Source organism: Fukomys damarensis, unplaced genomic scaffold (assembly GCF_012274545.1).
Source record: "Fukomys damarensis isolate Sample0158 unplaced genomic scaffold, DMR_v1.0_HiC HiC_scaffold_33, whole genome shotgun sequence".
Lineage (NCBI taxonomy): Eukaryota > Metazoa > Chordata > Mammalia > Rodentia > Bathyergidae > Fukomys > Fukomys damarensis.
Window position 1 is genome coordinate 46,063,235 of NW_022900945.1, and position 18,668 is coordinate 46,081,902.

Here is an 18,668-nt window from a genome sequence, read left to right on the forward strand (position 1 = left end):
ATTCAGTCTTAGCACATTGGAAACCAAAAACTCAAGAGCAATAGTTCCCATGCTGCTGCCTATTAGCCAAGCAGAGGTCCTGCTTGAGTCCTACAAAGTGAGAGCTCCATCTGCTCAGTGGGTCCCGCACCCACTGTTCTGGAGCAGTTCTGGAGTTCTGGAGTGCTGTTCTGGAGCTGTCTGTCTCTGAGTACAGCACCCAGAGAGTGCAGAGTACCAGTCCATGTGAGGCCACTCTGTCCAGTGGTCTCTATGTGTCTGGGCAAGACTCTTGTCCTCTCCAGGCCTTTGCCTTCTTCTTTGTGAAAGACATAGGAGGTTTAAGACAGGGTTTTTCAATCTGGCTTCTCCGGGCCTCTAGGAGTCCAGGATATGTGGCCAGGGAAGCTCTGGCTTTATCAGATCTTGTAGGAGCTCATTTGGGGGGCGGGGGCGGGGAACAAAGTGTACTGCTGATTAAAGGTAATAAAGAGAACTAAGGAAGCTTGAAAGCCACTGCATTTTGTGACGCTTGAACTCCCTCTCTGAATTCACTTTTGAACGTCCTGATCTCCAAATCATAAAACCGTGGCCGGAGGATCACTCTCAGTCACACAGAAGGAATGCAAAGAATCTGAGGTTATGTTCTGTCCTGTGGTTGCCTAACCAGAGGTAAATTGCCCTTGTATCAGATGCCACAATAATTGTCATTCAGTCACTTTCTTGTTGCTGGCAGGAAAGGAGAGTAATCATAACAGAAGGCTGGCCTTGGCGCCACTGACCTAGGGCCATGATTCTAGATGGAAAGTGAAGATTCAGTCAGTCACCCCCAGGCAGAGAGGTACAGGGCAGGAGCCAGGGCTGGGAATGAGCATGGCTTGGGACTGCACCAGGAGTTCTCTTGGCTCCACTCTCCTCACCTAAGCTGCCTCACAGGGTGAGTGAGACAATCGGTGAAACCACAGCTCCTTTGAAACAAGCATGAGAAGAGGTTATACTGTACGTGGGGAGGGGGTGGCACCTGAGAACACAGGGAGAGAAAGTCCCATGGGACAGAGCTAGACTCTATCCAGCTCTCTCTGACTGTGATTATGAAGGAATTGGGGCCTAGGATTGCCAGATTTTCTCGTGTTTCACCAGAAGCCAGAAACACAGGTTTTAATGTGAAATCTTCCAATTTTTTAAAATACTGTGTGGGCCAAACAAAATATTGTTGCTGGAGCAGACTAATCCATTGATCACCACTTTGCAATCCCTGACTTCCAAATGAGTGATTCCATTTGATTCAAAACAGTAAGAAAATTGGAATAAAATTTCCATTCTCCTGAGTGTTTGGCCTCTGGAGACAATTATGCATTCCTCTCTTAAGTGCCTATGTGAACCAGGCACAGAGGAGATGCTGGAGTGGATGTTTTATCCTCTCTTCTTTTTCCACAGGAGCCCTTTTCTCTCTTGTTCTATTCATTGGTGTCCAACCTTGGGACTCACTCAGGCTGCAGTGAGTAAAGAGAAATTGCCTTGGTCCTCATATAAAATACATGTCATAGATTTTCTCTTGCATTTATTTTTGTATATTTTTTCTCTTTAAAAAAAAAAAGAGGGTGAACAGCCCATGAGCTACAAGTTGGACACACCTGAGTGCTCTGTCTTTGGGAAAGTGGGAAGAAGGTAAATAGAGGGGAAGGAAAACAGGCCTGGAATAAAAATTGTGCAAGTGTTTCACTCTATAAGCAGAGATCAAATTCTGCCCTGAAGCCACCACCTCTGAACCCTGAACACATAGCACAGAGCTTGTTACATATTTATTGAAAGAGCTCCTGTGAGGTTAGTATTGTATTACTGGTCTATGCATTTTGTTCCTCAAAATATTTCTATAGCATAGGGATCTCCTTTTATCACACAAGGAAATTGAGGCCGAAAGAGAGTAAGTAACTGCCTGAGTTCAGAGAGCTCTCAAGCAATGGGACTGAGGTGTGAGTCCAGATGTGACTGACTTCATAGTGCGTGTCTTTAACACACGAATGAAGGAAGGAAGGAAGGAAGGAGCAAGTTGAAGCATCTCCTTCGTCTTTCACCCTCCAGGACCCCTTGCCGCTCTCTACTCACACGATGGTTCTGAACTCACATACCAGAGTCGCATTTTTGTAGGTTTCCCAGCTAACCTTGGAGCTGTCACTGCTCTTGTGGCCCAGGTGCTGCCATCTGTCCAAGGGCCACTGCTGGCTCCTTGTCACATCAACATACTCCTCATCATTTGCCTCTGAAACATGTCGCATAAAGGGAAAAAGATTCAAGCAGCATGTTTTACACATCAGGGAGGGGTTTTATTTACCAGTGTGATAGTTTCTGTTATTTTTTTCCTTACCCTAGTGTACAATCAGAGCCCATAAAAGTGCTACCGTGTGGGAGGTCTACATTTCCTCCCGATTAAGTATCCCCAGATGTTGCTAGAGACTCACACTTCAGGCCCCCCCTCCTGCTTCATTCACCTTTCAGCTTCACTGTTACTCTGCCTCAGCTGAGGAGCCAGGCGTGTCCCACCCTGTGGCTGGCTAATCAGTCATCGCTCCCCAAAGCTGCAGCTCGACGACTGCCTGGAAGTCTGTTTCCTCCTTGATGTGGTCGGGTGTCTGCTGTCTGCTCCAACTCTGAGAGCCCCTCCTTCATGAGAAACTGATGCCCATTTGCAGATGGGTTTCCTTCCTGCTCTGGAAATCACTCCCTTGGTGCAATCATAGAAGTCCCTGTAGCACATGCTGCCCTCATAGATAGATAGGAGTTCATTAGATGTTTTTGTATACTGCACTTAGCAAACTCACAATTCCAGGACATGCTATGATGAAACCAGGAAACATCATGGTCCTCCAGGTCAGTCCAAAAGTCTATTTTTACAATACATCAGACACAAAGGAAAGTTCAGGAGGGCCTACATAGGAGCCTCTTTGCTTCTTCCCCCAAATCCACCAAGTTACCAGTTCCTTCTGTGAGCTCACATCTCTGGCCTGAGGGTTGAGGCATCTATTACCTAGGAAAGAAAACTTTAAGGGTTTTAGAAGAGCATAGAGTCTGCAAAAGTGGGATCAGATTCTGACTCTGTTCTGTGTTAGTTCTGCAATCTAAAAGAAATTACTGCATTTAGAAGCTTCATTTTCCTTACCCAGAATATAGGAATAACAAGAACAAAAATTGTTTTACAAAATTATTGTGGTAATTAAATACATTCACATACATCAGTGTGTCTGGAACCGAGTAGGCTTTTATCAGTGTGTGTGTGTGTGTGTGTGTGTGTGTGTGTGTGTGTGTGTGTGTATGACGTGGCTGACAGCCACAGGAAATTGGGTCCTTTTCCCCTGGGTCTTCCTCCTTCTCTTTGATACCTCAGTCACTAGGATCTTGGATTCACTTCCCTGCTACTTTCTTCACCTCTGCTGCCAAGTCCCAGGTCTTCCAGATCCATGCTTTCCTTAAAGAGCAGCCATATAGGGAACAGGGAAAGGGACATTGCCAGAACCTCTGCCATGGGCCTCCTGTGAACCACTAGAGCAGAAGGAAAATTAAAGAACAGACAAAAAATGAGAGAGAGAGTGGAGAAGCTGAGTCTTGGGGTGTGATTAGTGCTGCTGATGGCAGCAAACACAAAGACCCCCCAAGCACATCCACAATTTATTGAATATAATCACGGGAAGGAATAGGGAGCAGGGTATGATTTGAAGGCGTCTAGTGAGATACTGCCCAACACCTGCCATGATGGCGGCACCAGGCAGAACTGTCAGGGAGTAAGCACTTCTTATCTTGCTTGGATAGAACAAACAAGTACTGGGACCAGGAGCAATTAGTAAGCAACCCATCAAGTCAGTGAGAAGGCATAACTCAGGGGAAAGGATTTTAACTGGGGTCACACTGACCTCAGCTGCACATGACTCAGCAGATCTCTGCCACTTCACAGAGGAAGGCCTAGGTTACCAAGGCAGCCATTAGGGGAGAGGTTATACTTGCCCAGTCCACCATCTGACGTTCCCATTTGAGTCACATAGAGCTTCAGTATGACTCTGATATAAAACAATATAGCCAAATTATGGAAAGCAAGAAGCAGGTGCCACCCATAGCCTGGTATGACTGGGCAGGGATGTGTTCTACCCAACCCCAGAAGGCAACTGGTCTCTCCTATTAAACTGATTGCCTCTCTCAAGTTTGACTCATCATTACCCTAGAATTAAGGTAGCATTAAGGATAAGGATGGTAAGAAGCAGAAAGGGTGAAGGGAGCAAAGGATCCACCCTGCTAAGTAGTGCTGGCAAGATCCCCAAGTAATGGGAAGCAGGTTTGGAAGAGGGGCCAGATTAAACTTGGTCATCAAAGCTTTCTGAGCAAGGGAAGGACCTGATAGTAATCCTTAAAATGTGTCAGCCTTGGAGTGGTACATAACATGGGCTGAAAAGGAATGGAGCCCCATGGAGGGGAGGTTCAGATACCCACACGAGCTGGCAGGCAGTAGATAGCTCTTAAAACATTGGTGCCACTATCTAAAGAGAGGACGCTGAGCTCAGAAGAATAGTGCCAATATGAGTCTTCAGGGGATCTCCAGGAGGTGGGAGATGTTTGTTAAGTTCCTGAGGAAAAGGGACCACAGACTCATCCTGCGGAGAAATTTTCAACAAGGAAGAGTTTAGTAACAATATCCCATGCTGACCTGCTAGTACAGAGATGAGAACTGAGCGTGGGATTTTGAATTGGTGTCCAGGGGCACTCTTCCTCCCCATTTTACCACTTGCTCATCTGCACACATCTTCCTTTCCTGTGGTTCTCCCCTTCCACCCATAGAGTATCTCTCCTCTGAATTCTGAGTCCCATTCCTACTGCCTCCTTGTTCCATTAGTCTCTCCTCTCCTCTCCAACTCCTCATCCAGTAAAGAAGCTACAAACACAAACTCTAAAACACAAGCCCAAAGTCCCTCCATCTGCATCTAAATCTTGCCCTCATTTTCTATTGTGCCATAATCTCCTTGAGGAGATTATCTTATCTATGCTTATTTTCTGGCCTCTATTTTTATTGCTACTTTCTTCCTCCAAAGCTGTCCTCATTAAGGTCACTGATGATTTCATATTGTTCAATCCATAAACAATTTTCTATCTGTATCTTCTCTGGCATCTACAAGTCATTTCATAATATTACTTTTCTTTCCTTACAATCTTCTGCTTTGCTTCTACATATGCCGTTTATTTCCAATTTTCCTCATCCCTTTCTTCTCTTATGTCTTCTCTGTCTTGAAGTCTGTCTTCAGGCCTCTCTCTTCTCCAGCTGGGCAGCGCCGTTGAGCACAGTTTTTATTCTGATGAGTTACGGATCCATGTCTCAGCCCCAGACTTTTCTTGGAGTGTTGTCTACTTGACAATTCAGATTCTATTCCACAAACACTTAAATGTTATGTGGCATTTTATTAAACATTAATTTATTCACTGCTCCATCTGCTATGTCTTGAATATTTGTCACTTCCCCAACTCATGTGGAAATTTAATTGCCATTGTAGTACCATTCAGAGGTAGAACCTAAGAGGTAAATAGGCCACGAGGGCTCTGCTCTTATGGAGGATTAATGCAATTTTGGAGGTAGTACATTATTTCAGAAGTAGAGTCTTCTTTGAAGAATGATTCAGCTTTCTCTTCTCTGTCACCCTCTTTACCCTTCTGGAATGGTTTGATACAAGATTCTTGCCAGACACTGACCTTGATCTTAGACTTTCCAGTCTCCAAAACTGTGAATTGATACATTTCTGTTCTTTATAAACTGCTGAAATTCAAGTAGTCTGCTATAGCAGCACAACATGAAGTGAGACACCATCCAAAACTGAAAATCATCATGAATGAACCTCAATTTATCTTCCCAATCTTCAAACCTCCTCTTTCTTACTCCCCTATAGGGTTGGTCGTATAGAAAGGCATCGCGATTGTCACAGTTGCACTAGGCAGAATGACTTTTCTTAGATACACCTCTCCTGCCTCCTTTCATACGCAGTTCTCAAGACATGCTCACTCCCCTCTTTTCCACCAGCTCCTCCTGCCTACCACTGCCTTTGCTTTAATTGTGCCTTCAACACATGTGAACTGGGTACTCACAACAGCCTTCTGGAGTCTCCTGGTACTCGTTTGAGAACTTTCACATTTCTCCCTTACCCTTTCCAAATACTTTCCTCTAACATTCAGTCCGATCCTATCCCTGCCTGCACCCTCTACCCTCCTGCTTAAAGCTATCACCTACTCTTTCTCCAAGATTTGCGAATGAATAAAACTCTGAGTCATAGAAATAAGGTTGGGACGTTTCCAAGACAGCCAGTTGTCTCATGTACTTTCCTTTTCTTGTTTCCTCTCTTCAAATTCTCCTCCCAAAGTAAATTTTTCTCTCAGAAGCCTTTTTTATTTAACCTCTTCTTCCTTGGTGTGCACATAGCACTCTGTGTGCACGCGCGCACGCGTGCGTGCGTGTGTGTACAGAGTCTGCCAAAAAATCTATACACAATTCAGGAAAAGAAAAATAATGTGATTCTTTCTTTCAACAGATGTTGTTACCCTCATATAGGGGACCCTAGAGGATGAATATCACAGCAAACTCACTACACTGCAATCTTTAGAGAAGAAATTGAAAATGCATGTGCAGCAATCTCAATGACCAAGGTTACCCAAGCAGCAGTTTGCCATACCAATAAAATTTCTGCAAGCTAATGGCCATCACCTTGAGCATTCCTTGTAATTGTGGAGGCCAAAGAAAACCTGTATTAATCTTAGGATGCATCAATAAATTTAGTATTAAAATATTTATGCAAGTTTTTCTTTTCCTGAAGTGTGTATAAATGTTTGGCTGTAACTATCTATTTATCATTGCATGTACAGTTCTTTTAATAGTTGGTTTATTTGCAAGTTTCATTCACAGATGTAAACTACTTGAGGGAAGGAACTATGTACATTGAGCTATGATTCTCCAGTATGCAATGAGATTCTATTGAATGAGAATGAATGAGTAGCAATAAATGTGTTGGACTATTGAATAATTGATTGATGAAGCATGTGGATCTAGGATCAAGCTATTTCAGTTCAAATTCCATTTTAATTTTCATTTATAAGACCTGTGACTTTGGGCCAATTTATTAATATGCCATAGCCCAGTCTCCTTATCCATGCAATTTGGATTAATAAGAGAACCTCATAGGTTCAATGTAATAATTAAATTAGTTTACATAAATCATTAGCAAAATATCTAATGCATAATGAGTGTTTAATAAATGTTTGCATTATCATTTTAAATTGGGAAATCAATTGCTTTTCAGGTGTTTTGGAAGAGCTTTTTAAGAGTAGGTTGAATATTATCCCCCTTAAAATTGTTATTAATTTTATTATTTTTTATTAATTGCCTTCATTGTTTCTAATTTGCAGAGTTAACTTGATTTATAGGTGGGGAAAATTTAGCTCAGCTCTTGGCTTCATCATCATTAAAAAAAAATAAAAAAGAAAACAAGAGAGACTGAATTAATGGCATGATCTTATCCTCTTGGAGGTCCCAGATTCAGATGCCTGGGGCATATCATCTTTTATTCCAGGAACTAGGGGAGGAGGTAGGAATGTTGCCACTCTTTTTCCTAATGCCTTTTCCTGAGTCACAAGAAGCTGGATGACCTAGGTATTTATCCACCCCTCAGAGACCCACAAATATTTCCATTGCCTCTCTCTGCACATTTCAGGGACAGACCTTTCTTTCACTAGTTGGAAAGGGCAACTAATATTTGTGAAAGCACACCATCAATGCTTCAGACCACTTAAATAAAACAGAGGATACTTTTAAGATTAAACACATAATTTCTGACCTAGCCACAGATTTGGAATATCCACATAAGGGCTTCTTATTTTCTATCACTGTAACAAAATGCCTGACTGAGTAGTCTAGAGAGAAGTTCATTTAGCTCATATTTGGGGAGGTTGAAAATCCAAACTTGAGCAGCCTTATCAGCTCAGCCTCACATGAGGGCCCCCTGTAATGGCAGATGGCATCATGGTGAGAGCATGGGAGAGAGGGAGAGACCACAGGGGGTGGCAAGAAGTGAAAGTCATTTAGGGGTCAGGCTCACTCTCCTTACACAATCCACTGTCTGGGGGACCTAACGTGCTCCTGGAGATCAGCCTTAGTCCTTTCTTGGGAACTGCCTCCCATGACTTACTAACCTTGCCCTAGTCCTCACTTCTTAGAGATTCTACCACCTCAACATTACCACACAGAGTATCAGTAATCCAGCACACAGACCTCTAAGGGACAACCCTTAGCTAAACCGTAGCACCCTCAAGCGTATAGGAAAATGGACTATAGAATTTTAAAAGCTTGTTTTGGTTACCAAGAGCTAATTTCAGCAGCTGATCAAACAGTATCACAAATTTAGTTGACAAAGCGCTAATTGGTTCAAATTCTTCTATTAATACTGCTCTACCTGCATGAACATTTATGTTTGGACACAATCCAGCTGTTGCTGCTACCAGATGGTTTATAGATGCATGCTGAGACACAACTGAGAGGTAACATCTGGAGATCTTGGAGCCACATTCCTTTTGCTGAAATGTCCCTGAGGGGAGAGGGGCCTCAAAAAGAGAAAAATCCAAACTTTTAATGGTTCTTCTGAAGGATGGTAGATATTAAAATGTTTCTGTCTTAATTAAAACTTCCAGGGAACAAGGCAGAAATTAACCTAATATTCTAATTGAAAGCATGCTAATTCAGTAGATACAGATGTAGCACCTTTCAAAGTGTGTTATGAAGACATCATTCTTAATCTTTGTGAAATTGAAGATTATGAAGGCATCTTCTTTACTAAAAATTTATGAAAATGCCCAACTATTTCTAAGGTCTGAGCTCAAAATCATCGTCTCTGCAGTGATGACACATTAGCACTGACCCTCTGCAGCCATGCCTGTTCCAAGGAACCTGAAGAAAATAACCTCTCTGGATGGTTTCAAGGTTTAATGAGATGATGTTCTTGAAAGAATTGTGCAAAATGAAGAGTACTGTATAAACTGTAAACGGTCACATTAATGCATTAGTTCCTGTAAAAGACAGACTGCTTGACCACAACTCACTGTACAAAAAAATAGTTATGGGGTAAAGCAAAGCAAATATGCCTAGCTCAAGCAAGTATAAAATATAAATCACTCATAATTTACACAGTAGTTGTCAAATCAAGAGTTAAAAGGTTAATTTGCAATATAGACCTGGGCTGAAGGTAAGGGATGGCTCTAGTTGTTTTCCAACTTTAAAATTATCTAGAATATTATTCTAACTTAAAACTTCCTTCCCTACCTTGTAGATTCAGACTTTCTGGGGCCAGAGTTATTACAAAAGATCAATGAATTCTTAGCTGGGAGTTGTGTCCATGATTAAAATCCCAGCACTCTGGGAGGCTGAGGCATGAGGATCATAAATTTGGACCCAACCCAAGCAATTAGTAACTTAGTGAGACTGGCTCAAAATGTAAAGAAGGGAGTAGGAGAATGGGATGTAGATAAGTGAAAATGGCCTGGGTTTAATCCCTGGTACCAAACACAAAAAAATTCATGAATTCTTATTCAGAGTGAGTTCCGAGCGTAGACTAGGTGATATGCATGTGTAGGTCCTTGAAAAATATTTACTTACAAATGAATGAATGGAGTCCATCTCACTTATTTATATACTGCAATGTTTCAAATTATATAAATGCCACTGCTGCAAAACAAAGAGCCCCAAAACTTAATGACTTAAGACAGTGATTCATTATTCTCATGATTTTGTGCACAGGATGGGTGATTCTACTGGTTTTGCTTGAGATCACTTACATGGCTCATTCAGATCAGTTTGCAGATCAGCCGGTGACTTGGCCGATGGCTCTGCTGACAGCTGGGCCTCTCTTCCCCCATATGGCCTTACATCCTGAGAAGGCTAGACTGCTTCTCTTCCTTGCTAGCAGCTGGGTTTCACGAAAGTGCTTACAAAGATGCTGTTCATGTCAAGTTTTGTTCTTCTGGATGTAGCAGATTATGCAGTCACCTCCAGAGTCAGTGACAGGAAACTAAACGAGGAGGTTTAATTCTTTGCAGATGACAAGTATAACAATTCACAACATCATGATTAATTGATTATAAATTCATGAGAAAAGGTTACTGAATTCATTGTGGTCCTAATGCTTTCTAAATCATCAGACTGTTCATTAAATCTTCAGATACTCTTGTGAGGTTCCACTAAATAGTGTAACATTGTAAAAGGATACTTGTAGTCAAACGAGATAGGAATCTTTAGATAAATGCTCTATCTGCCAGGAACTTAATATGTTTGGCCTTATTGACATTTATAATGAGATCTGACATATTTGGAAAATGCTGTTCGAATATTTGTTATGTTATCCACCATACTAAGACTGCAAGTGTTAAATGAAGAATGTTGAAAAAGTTAATTTATTACTATATCTGTAATCAAAGAATAAGAGGCAGAGTTTATTTTTTTTGTCATTCATGAGAGACCACATCACCCTTAATGCCCCTGATCCACTCCTGGCTTCTACAACTTTAATATGGCAGAAACTAAGGATGAAGTATCAAAATTAACCTTTGAAAAGGTGCAATATTGTAAACATCTGGCCAATGACAAATATAAAATCTCTATTACTAAATGCTAGTTTTAATTATATAAAAAGAATGTAAAACAGCATGACGTTTATTAATCTCTACTTTACAAAATGCCACACTATGTCTATAAAGTGACAAGGGTATAAGCCAATAGTGGAGAAAAGGCTAAGGAAATTGTGAGTGTGTTAGGCAGCTCTTTGTGACTGTAACAAAATATCTAATATGATCAACTAAACAAAGGATAAAGATTTATTTGGCTCAATATCATAGTGGGAACATGTGGAAGAGGAAACTGGTCAACTTGTAGTGGCCAGGAAGAAAAAGAGAAAGAGGAGGAGCCAGTGTCCCACTGTCTCCTTCAAGGGTATACCCCTATTTACTGACTTCCATCCACTCAACTTACCTTCTAAAGGTTCTACCACTTCCCAGTATTTTCACAAGCTGGCAATTAAGCCTTCAACATATTGGCCTTTGGGGGACACTTATCCAAACCATAGCAGTGTGTGAGTAAATACATGCATTGATCAAGTGAGTCTAGTGGTCATCCTGTTTGTAGGGATAAAAATAGAAATAGAAATTTCCCAGTGAGTTGCATATTTCTTCATCTTCATTGATGATTATGAGTGAAGTTGAGTAATCAACTTGCTGTAGAGGAAGACCCAAAGGAAGAGAACCATTCTTTTCCAAGGGAGCCTCTCTACAAGGACCTAATTACCCAAGGGATTAACAGGGAATTCATTGGCTTGTAACTGCCTGTAGTATCGCTGTAGCACACTCAGAGTCTGTGATTTTCCATGATGGTACTGGAATGGAGTGAATGGTTGTTCATCCCAACTTTATTGATACCTTCCAAAGCTCCTTCTACAGTTTTCTACCTGGTCTGTTTGTTCTGAATACATTTCTACCAAACTATTTTCTCAGTTTCTCTTTTATAGCTTAGCAATCCTCTCTACTATCCTTTTTGAGTCATAATTCTTTTCATTTAATTTCCTGAATGTCGATCAAAGGACAACTGTGTTGCAATTGGTACACTAGTTCCTAAAGCTGTACAGTGGAAACACAGTTGGTTAAGTCAGAGCTATTGCCAAATAAATTGCCAAATAGTCTCCTTAAAACTTACAAAGTGATAATTGTAGGAGACTATGTTCCTGTATGGTCTTGGCCAACCCAGATCTTCCCCATCATGCTTATTGTTCTAATGATAGTTGTAGGATGTACCAGAATGCATTATTCTGCGATAAGGAGAGATATGGAACAACACGTTTCATGAGTTTTTCCTCCTAGGATGACAATGACATTCTGTGACATTTGTGCTTAATGTGCCCAGTGTCATTCAGCATATAAAACCCAGGACAGAGTTATCTCAGGGTCACTCAGCTATGGTGTGACATGAGGCACACACAGATGAAACACCATCCCACCTGGCATATTCAGGGCCATGATGGACCAGCTCACCATGAATTCTATGCTTTAGTTAACCCTCACTGCCTATTTGTGAGTAATAAATCTGCTTTACCCAAGTTACTGCACAAGTATTCTCTCCCTGGACTAGGCCTATAACATCTGTAATAATAAATGTCACAAGTAATAGAAATGTCAAAAGTGGTCAGAGGAAAGTATTGAGTCTGTAAAGAAATTATGAATTCTATTAAAATTTGATGGGCTTACTGCCTTGGCTTACTGGTGAATGCCTTCAACTACAATGTAGAAGGTTAGTGTTATTTACCAACTCAGTAATCAGACTAAAAATTAAAGATTTCATGCCTTAACAGAATCATTTTCTGTACTTTATGATGACTTTATGATTTTTTTTACTATTAAAAAACCAGTTGCTTAGCTTGTAAAAATACTGTTTTTGTAGAATTTTATTTTCTCCTATGAATACTTAATTTTTTACTAGAATTAGATTAAGTAAATAAATCTTGTTTTTCAGTCACTTAAGACATTTTCTAAATCAAGTGATCAAATCAATTCTGATAATCTTTAGAATTTTTCCCTCTCAAGATCAGTCCTGAGGTTCAGAAAAAATAAAATTATATTTCCAGAAAATTATTAACACTAAAAGCTACCTTTGAGGAAATCCATGAGGACCAGGAAAAATGGTGATTTGTTATTTTAGCTTCCAAGTGAAGAGATGTTAGAAATTATTAAATTTGTTATGCTCTGTATTTCTTAACAAACAACATTTATTATGAGAACTGTGTAGGAAGAATTATAAAATCACAAAAAAATATTTAGCCTTCCCTGAATTAAGCTTGAAGAGATAAAATATTAACATAAAGCATTTCTCCTCAGGAAAAAAATATTGATCAAACACATATGAAATAATTCTATATTGAACCCCAGTAGAAAATTTTACTTCCCTACATTCTGACATTAGTTACTATAATAAATTGACCAGCTTTTCAGTGTTTGTCATCTACAAGTAATTTTTGTTTTATTCTAGTGCTTGCCTAAAGGCTCTTCAGTAAGCTACGAGAAGATTTTCAGCGTTTATGGGAATGGTTACATCAGGGACTGTAAGCTACCAATATTTCAAAGAAGAGCTTCTTAGATACAGACATCCAAACTGACTCAGACAACTTCAGACTGTGTGCACTAAGTGGAATTTCTAGGACTCATTTTAGGAAGCAAATAGTCTCATAAAGTCAAAGTAGTGATGGGAAAAATCCAACAGCAAAGAAGTTAACTACATTAATCCTTTAGGCTTAATAACTTTAATAACCCTATTTTAATAGGAACTGTTTATTAATCTTGTTTTAATAGGAGCTCTTTATATAACCTTATTTAATAAGAGCTGGGATATTGTTTGTGTTGTTTGAATGTGTAGTTTTTAAGAAATAGGTATATCAGGCAATCCTTTCTTCTTTTCCATAAGTAATCTCTAACCCTCAGTCTAATAGACTCTACCCTTCTACCTGAAATGATACAAAACGATCTAATTCTTTTCCCCTGCCACCCAAAGCAGAAATTCTTATGGAGTCCTCTAATTTGCCACAAACAATATAGTTACAACATAGATTCCATAAAAATCTATCTTCCATTTTGCTAAGACATAGTTGAAAATATTGAGTGCCCAGCCAAGGCTCTCCTGAAGTGCAGGAAAGATTCTTATTAAATCAGGTGTGGAAACAGAAACACACATGGAGCCTATGTCTACAAGGGCCTCCTTCCTTGTACATTCAAGGTACTTGGAAGATTAGATGCATTCCTCTCTAGCATATCTTTCTTTCTCAATTATCTCCAATTTTCATTGTCTTTGAGCTATTTTACAGCTCCTATGGTATAGAAATTAATACAATAAATTTTATTCTCGTATCTAGAAATGTAAATTGTGTTTGAGGAAGATACAATTGATTATCACTTCATGGATATTATTTGATTTCACATAATAAAGTTCACATAGTAAAGTTTACCCTGACATTCCTGATGACCTATGTATCCACTCTCTGATTCTCTTCTGTTGCTGTTTTTTATCAAAAAGTAAATTAAAGTGGGAGATATCACAATACCTGACTTCAAGTTGTGCTACAAAGCTCCAGTGATTTAAAAAAAAAAGACATAGATCAATGGAACAAATTAGGGGATGTAAAAATAACCCCAGAAAACATTCAGCCATTTGATCTTTGACAAAGGAGCCAAAAATAGACGCTGCAGGAAAGATAACCTCTTTAGCAAGTGGTGCTGGGAAAACTGGCTATCACAATGCGGGGTTCCTTGCAGCACCCAAAGGCTTAAGAGCTTCTCAGGTTGACTCAGGGAGCAGAAGACTGCTGACCCTAAGGAATCAGAACATCTTGAAGAACAGATGTTCTGCCAGCTCAAGTAGAGGCGAACCTTGCCAGTGAAACAAGGAGGAACATCCTGCGAACAATTTGATAAAGTTAACAATTCAGCATAATCATTCTTATACCTTTCTTATCTAGAGTAAGTGTTCAGCAGAACACACCTTTGTTTGTTTCTCAATAAAACTGGAAGTTTAAGTGGGTTCGGGACTTCATTCTGGTGTAGTCCCTGACCCCGTCACAAAGTTATTCTCTATCTCTTGTGTCTTCATTCCTCTCTGTGGAGGTCTTCTGGCATGAACCTGACAAGTGGAACCCAAACAAGGACTTGAAGATGAGCTGTTGCAATCATAAGCAACAAAACCAAAGAAAAATGAACCTGAAAGGAGTGCTCAGTAAAGTGATCCTGGGCCACTGGCGCCTCCACCCCATCCAGGCCTCCCAGCCATGAGCGGACCAGTGAGGACTGGAATGGCATAGGCACCTCTAGTACCACCCCAAGGTTCCCCCGCCCAGTTCTGGCCTCCTGGCTGGCCTGTACCTGGATCCACACTGCAGAAGCACAAGGGAGTCTTAAAGATAGAGCAGTGAACATCAGTAAGACAGCCTTACTCCTTCTAAGTCTCCATCCCAAAAGGTAAAGTTACTACAGTGAGAAGTTTATTCACTATAACCATATTTGGAGCTGGTCTTTGATTTCACATGGTGAAAGGTGATAGATGAATATCTACCACAAATTGTCATCTTCTAAGCTGTGCTTGATTCCTTTGTTGTTGCTGACTGTATGACTTGGGCTAGCACTGTGATTGTTCTAATCAGTTATCTTTAATGAAAATGTGATTGCCCCAGAGTCACTAGAGACTCAAAACCTTAAGACCAGCTATATCTGAAAGATACTCCTGAGAAGCAATCATTCATAAAGGTTCTAAGTACAAGCAACAAAGATATTTACAATAAGCAATATTGAAGTATCAACCCAGGAATTAAACCAAGGACTGTACCAACAACAATAATAGAAATGAAAAGACATTTAAGCAAGACAGAAACCCAGTCTTCCAGCTTACCAAAGACAAATTCTGGGGGAATCAATGTGGAAAAGTCTGATAATCAACCACCTGGACACCCTGAACTGATTCCAAAGGAAGTAACAAAACTGATGAACAAGGCTCTAGAAAAATTCAAAACAAATAATTTCCCAGATAACTACAGAGATGGTGAAAAGAATAAAAGACAAGATTAGAGTCTCTAGAAGAGAAACAGATAAAAAATAGATAAGTTCAGGATCGTGATGGATGCCATGAATGCTTTGCATAGGAAAGAAATAGAATCCATGAAACAGATTCAATCTCATATGCAGAAGATTAAAACTCTATTGAAAGTATACACAGCATTGTCTGTGAAATGTCTCTTCATTTCAGATGCCCATTTTTGAACTGGGTCTTTATAGTTGGGGGGGCTGGTTGTTTTGAGTTCTTTATATATTCTAGATAATAATCCTTTGTCTGAGGAGCAGCTGGTAAAAATTTTTTCCCCACATTGTAGGTTTTCTCTTAGTTCTGTTGATGGTTTCTTTTGCAGTGCAGAAGCTTTTTAACAAGATGAGATCCCAGTTGTTGATTCTTTCTGCTAGTCCCTGTGCTACTGAGGATTTGTTCATAAAGTCTTTTCCTGTGCCAATGTCTTTGAGAGTTCTGCCTAACTTATCTTCCAGCAAGTTTAGTGTTTCTGTTTTAATATTTAGATCTTTCATCCACTTAGATTTTAATTTAGTGCATGGTGAAAGATAAGGGTCCAGTTTTAATCTGTGGCAGGTTGAAATCCAGTTTTTCCAACACCATTTATTTCACATTTCACAGACAAAGAAGTAAAATCAGCCAGTAAATATATGAAAAAATGTTCCACATCACTGGTCATTTGAGAGATGCAGATGAAAACAACACTGAGATGCCACCTCACCCCACAAAGAATGGCTGCAGTCAAGAAATCAACTAATAACAAATGTTGGCATGGTTGTGGGGAGAAAGGAACCTTTCTCCATTGTTGGTGGGAGTGCAGACTGGTACAACCACTATGGAAATCAATATGGAGATACCTCAAAGAGCTGGGACTAGAGGTTCCATTTGACCCAGCCATCCCTCTGCTGGGTATCTTTCTGAAAGAACTAAAAGAGTCATATCACAGTGATGTATGCACACCCATGTTTATAGCGGCACAGTTTGTAATAGCTAAAACTTGGAAACAGCCCATTTGCCCATCAGTTGGAGACTGGATAAAGAAGATGTGGTTTTTCTATAAAATGGAATATTACTCGGCCATAAAGAATGAGAAATTAGATTCATTCATAGGAAAATGGATACATATTGAGGATATAATCCTAAGTGAAATAAGTAAGTCACACATGTGTAAATACTGAATCATTTCTCTGGTGTGAATAAACTGTAATAATACATAAAATCCTAATGAGATAACTGACATTGTGAAATGGGAATCAAGGGGCTAAAGGTGTAGGGAAGGTGGGATGGGTAGGGGAAGGGTAATAAGGGAAAAGAAAAAAATGTGAGAAAATGAAAAGATGGAAATAAAGTGTTTGTAAATGGGGAAGGGAGGAGGGGGTGAAGGGAGGGCAGGGACAAGGGGAAAAACTGAGAACCAAGACCTGTCATGTAGAGGTACAAGAGCCCAACAATGAATGTAACTGTACTGTATCCCTAAAATGTACCAATAAATTCAATTATTTAATTAAAAAAAAGAAAGTATACACATCAGACTGAGCCAATCTGAAGACAGAAAATCAAATATAGAAGACGAGATGGCAGTTAGTAATCCTGAAAAGAGAGATCTCTTAAAAATAGTAAGGGACCATGAGAAATCAATCCAACAACTACTAGATGATGCAAAGAATAATATAAGAATGATTAAAGTCCATGAAAAAGCAGGAGAAAGTACAAATGACATTAACAAAGCTGTTCACAGAAGTAATGATAGAAAACTTCCCAAACAGAGCAAAAGAACTTGACATACAGATAAGTGAGGCATACAGGATTCCAACTAGTCATGATCAAATAAAACAAAATTATACCTAAACGTAAATAGTCAAGGTCCCAGAAACCCAACAGAAGAACAAAATACAACAAGCAGTTAGAGAAAATAAACAGATCACATGCAAAGGAAAGCCCATCAGAATCACAGCAGACTTTTCAACACAAATCCTCAAGTCAAGGAGAGCCTGGAGTGAGGTATTTCAAGCCTTAAGAGAAAACAACCTCCAACCTACACTGATGTATCCTGCAAAACTCTCTTTCAAAATTGATAGGGAAATAAGATACTTCCATGAGAAAGAATGCCTGAGAAATTTCATGAATACCAAACCAGCCCTCTAAACAATTCTAAATAATGGCCTAGAAAAAGACAATAAAGATCACAACTCCATGAGGCCCAATAGAGCAAACCCATCAGGCAAGGCAAGAAATTATAGGGAGAGGGAGGAAAATAAAAAAGAGCCAACAACAGGAAAATAACATGACGATGACAAGTCAATACATATCAGTTATAAGCATCAATATTAATGGCCTCAATTCACCAATCAAAAGATATAGACTGGAAGAATGGATTAAGAAGCAAAATCCAACAATATGCTGTATACAAGAAATACAACTAGCTCAAAAAGGAGCTCATAGGGCTGGGGATTTAGCTCAGTGGTTCTGCCACCTACCTCACAAGTGCGAAGTTCCAAAAAAAAAAAGGAGGGGTAGTCATTAACAACAGAACAAGAGTGTTACATGAAGATTTTGTGAAGGTGGCTGATGCTTCAGTCACTGAGGAACAGCTTGTTAAGTTTTGAGAGCTTATTCTGCACATAATCCGTGGCTTCCTGACCATGGCACCTTAGACTTAGAAATATGGGAGTGAGTTGGGGAAAATCTGTGAAGAGCTCAAGGATGAGAGAGGAAGGTTTCAATAGCCAGCCTGATAACGTAGAGGCTAATTTGCACCAGTCTGGTCCCTATAAATCAAGAAGATGAGAGGGAAAAGGAGTTGACAAACTGATTGTGGAGCCAAGGCCCAAACTCAGAAAAATTCCCAAGGAGGCCCACACCCCTGCCTCTCCTCTCCCTGGCCACATTCTCTCGACACCAACATTCCTCCACCCTGTGAGGAGGCAGCCCCCTTCATGGGGGATCCCATGGTGGGTAAACTCAGGGAGGGGAGAAAAAGGCAGCCACGAGTCTGGCTGCCTCCTGGAAGGTTAAAAAAGCCCTGCTGACTCAAACGGTA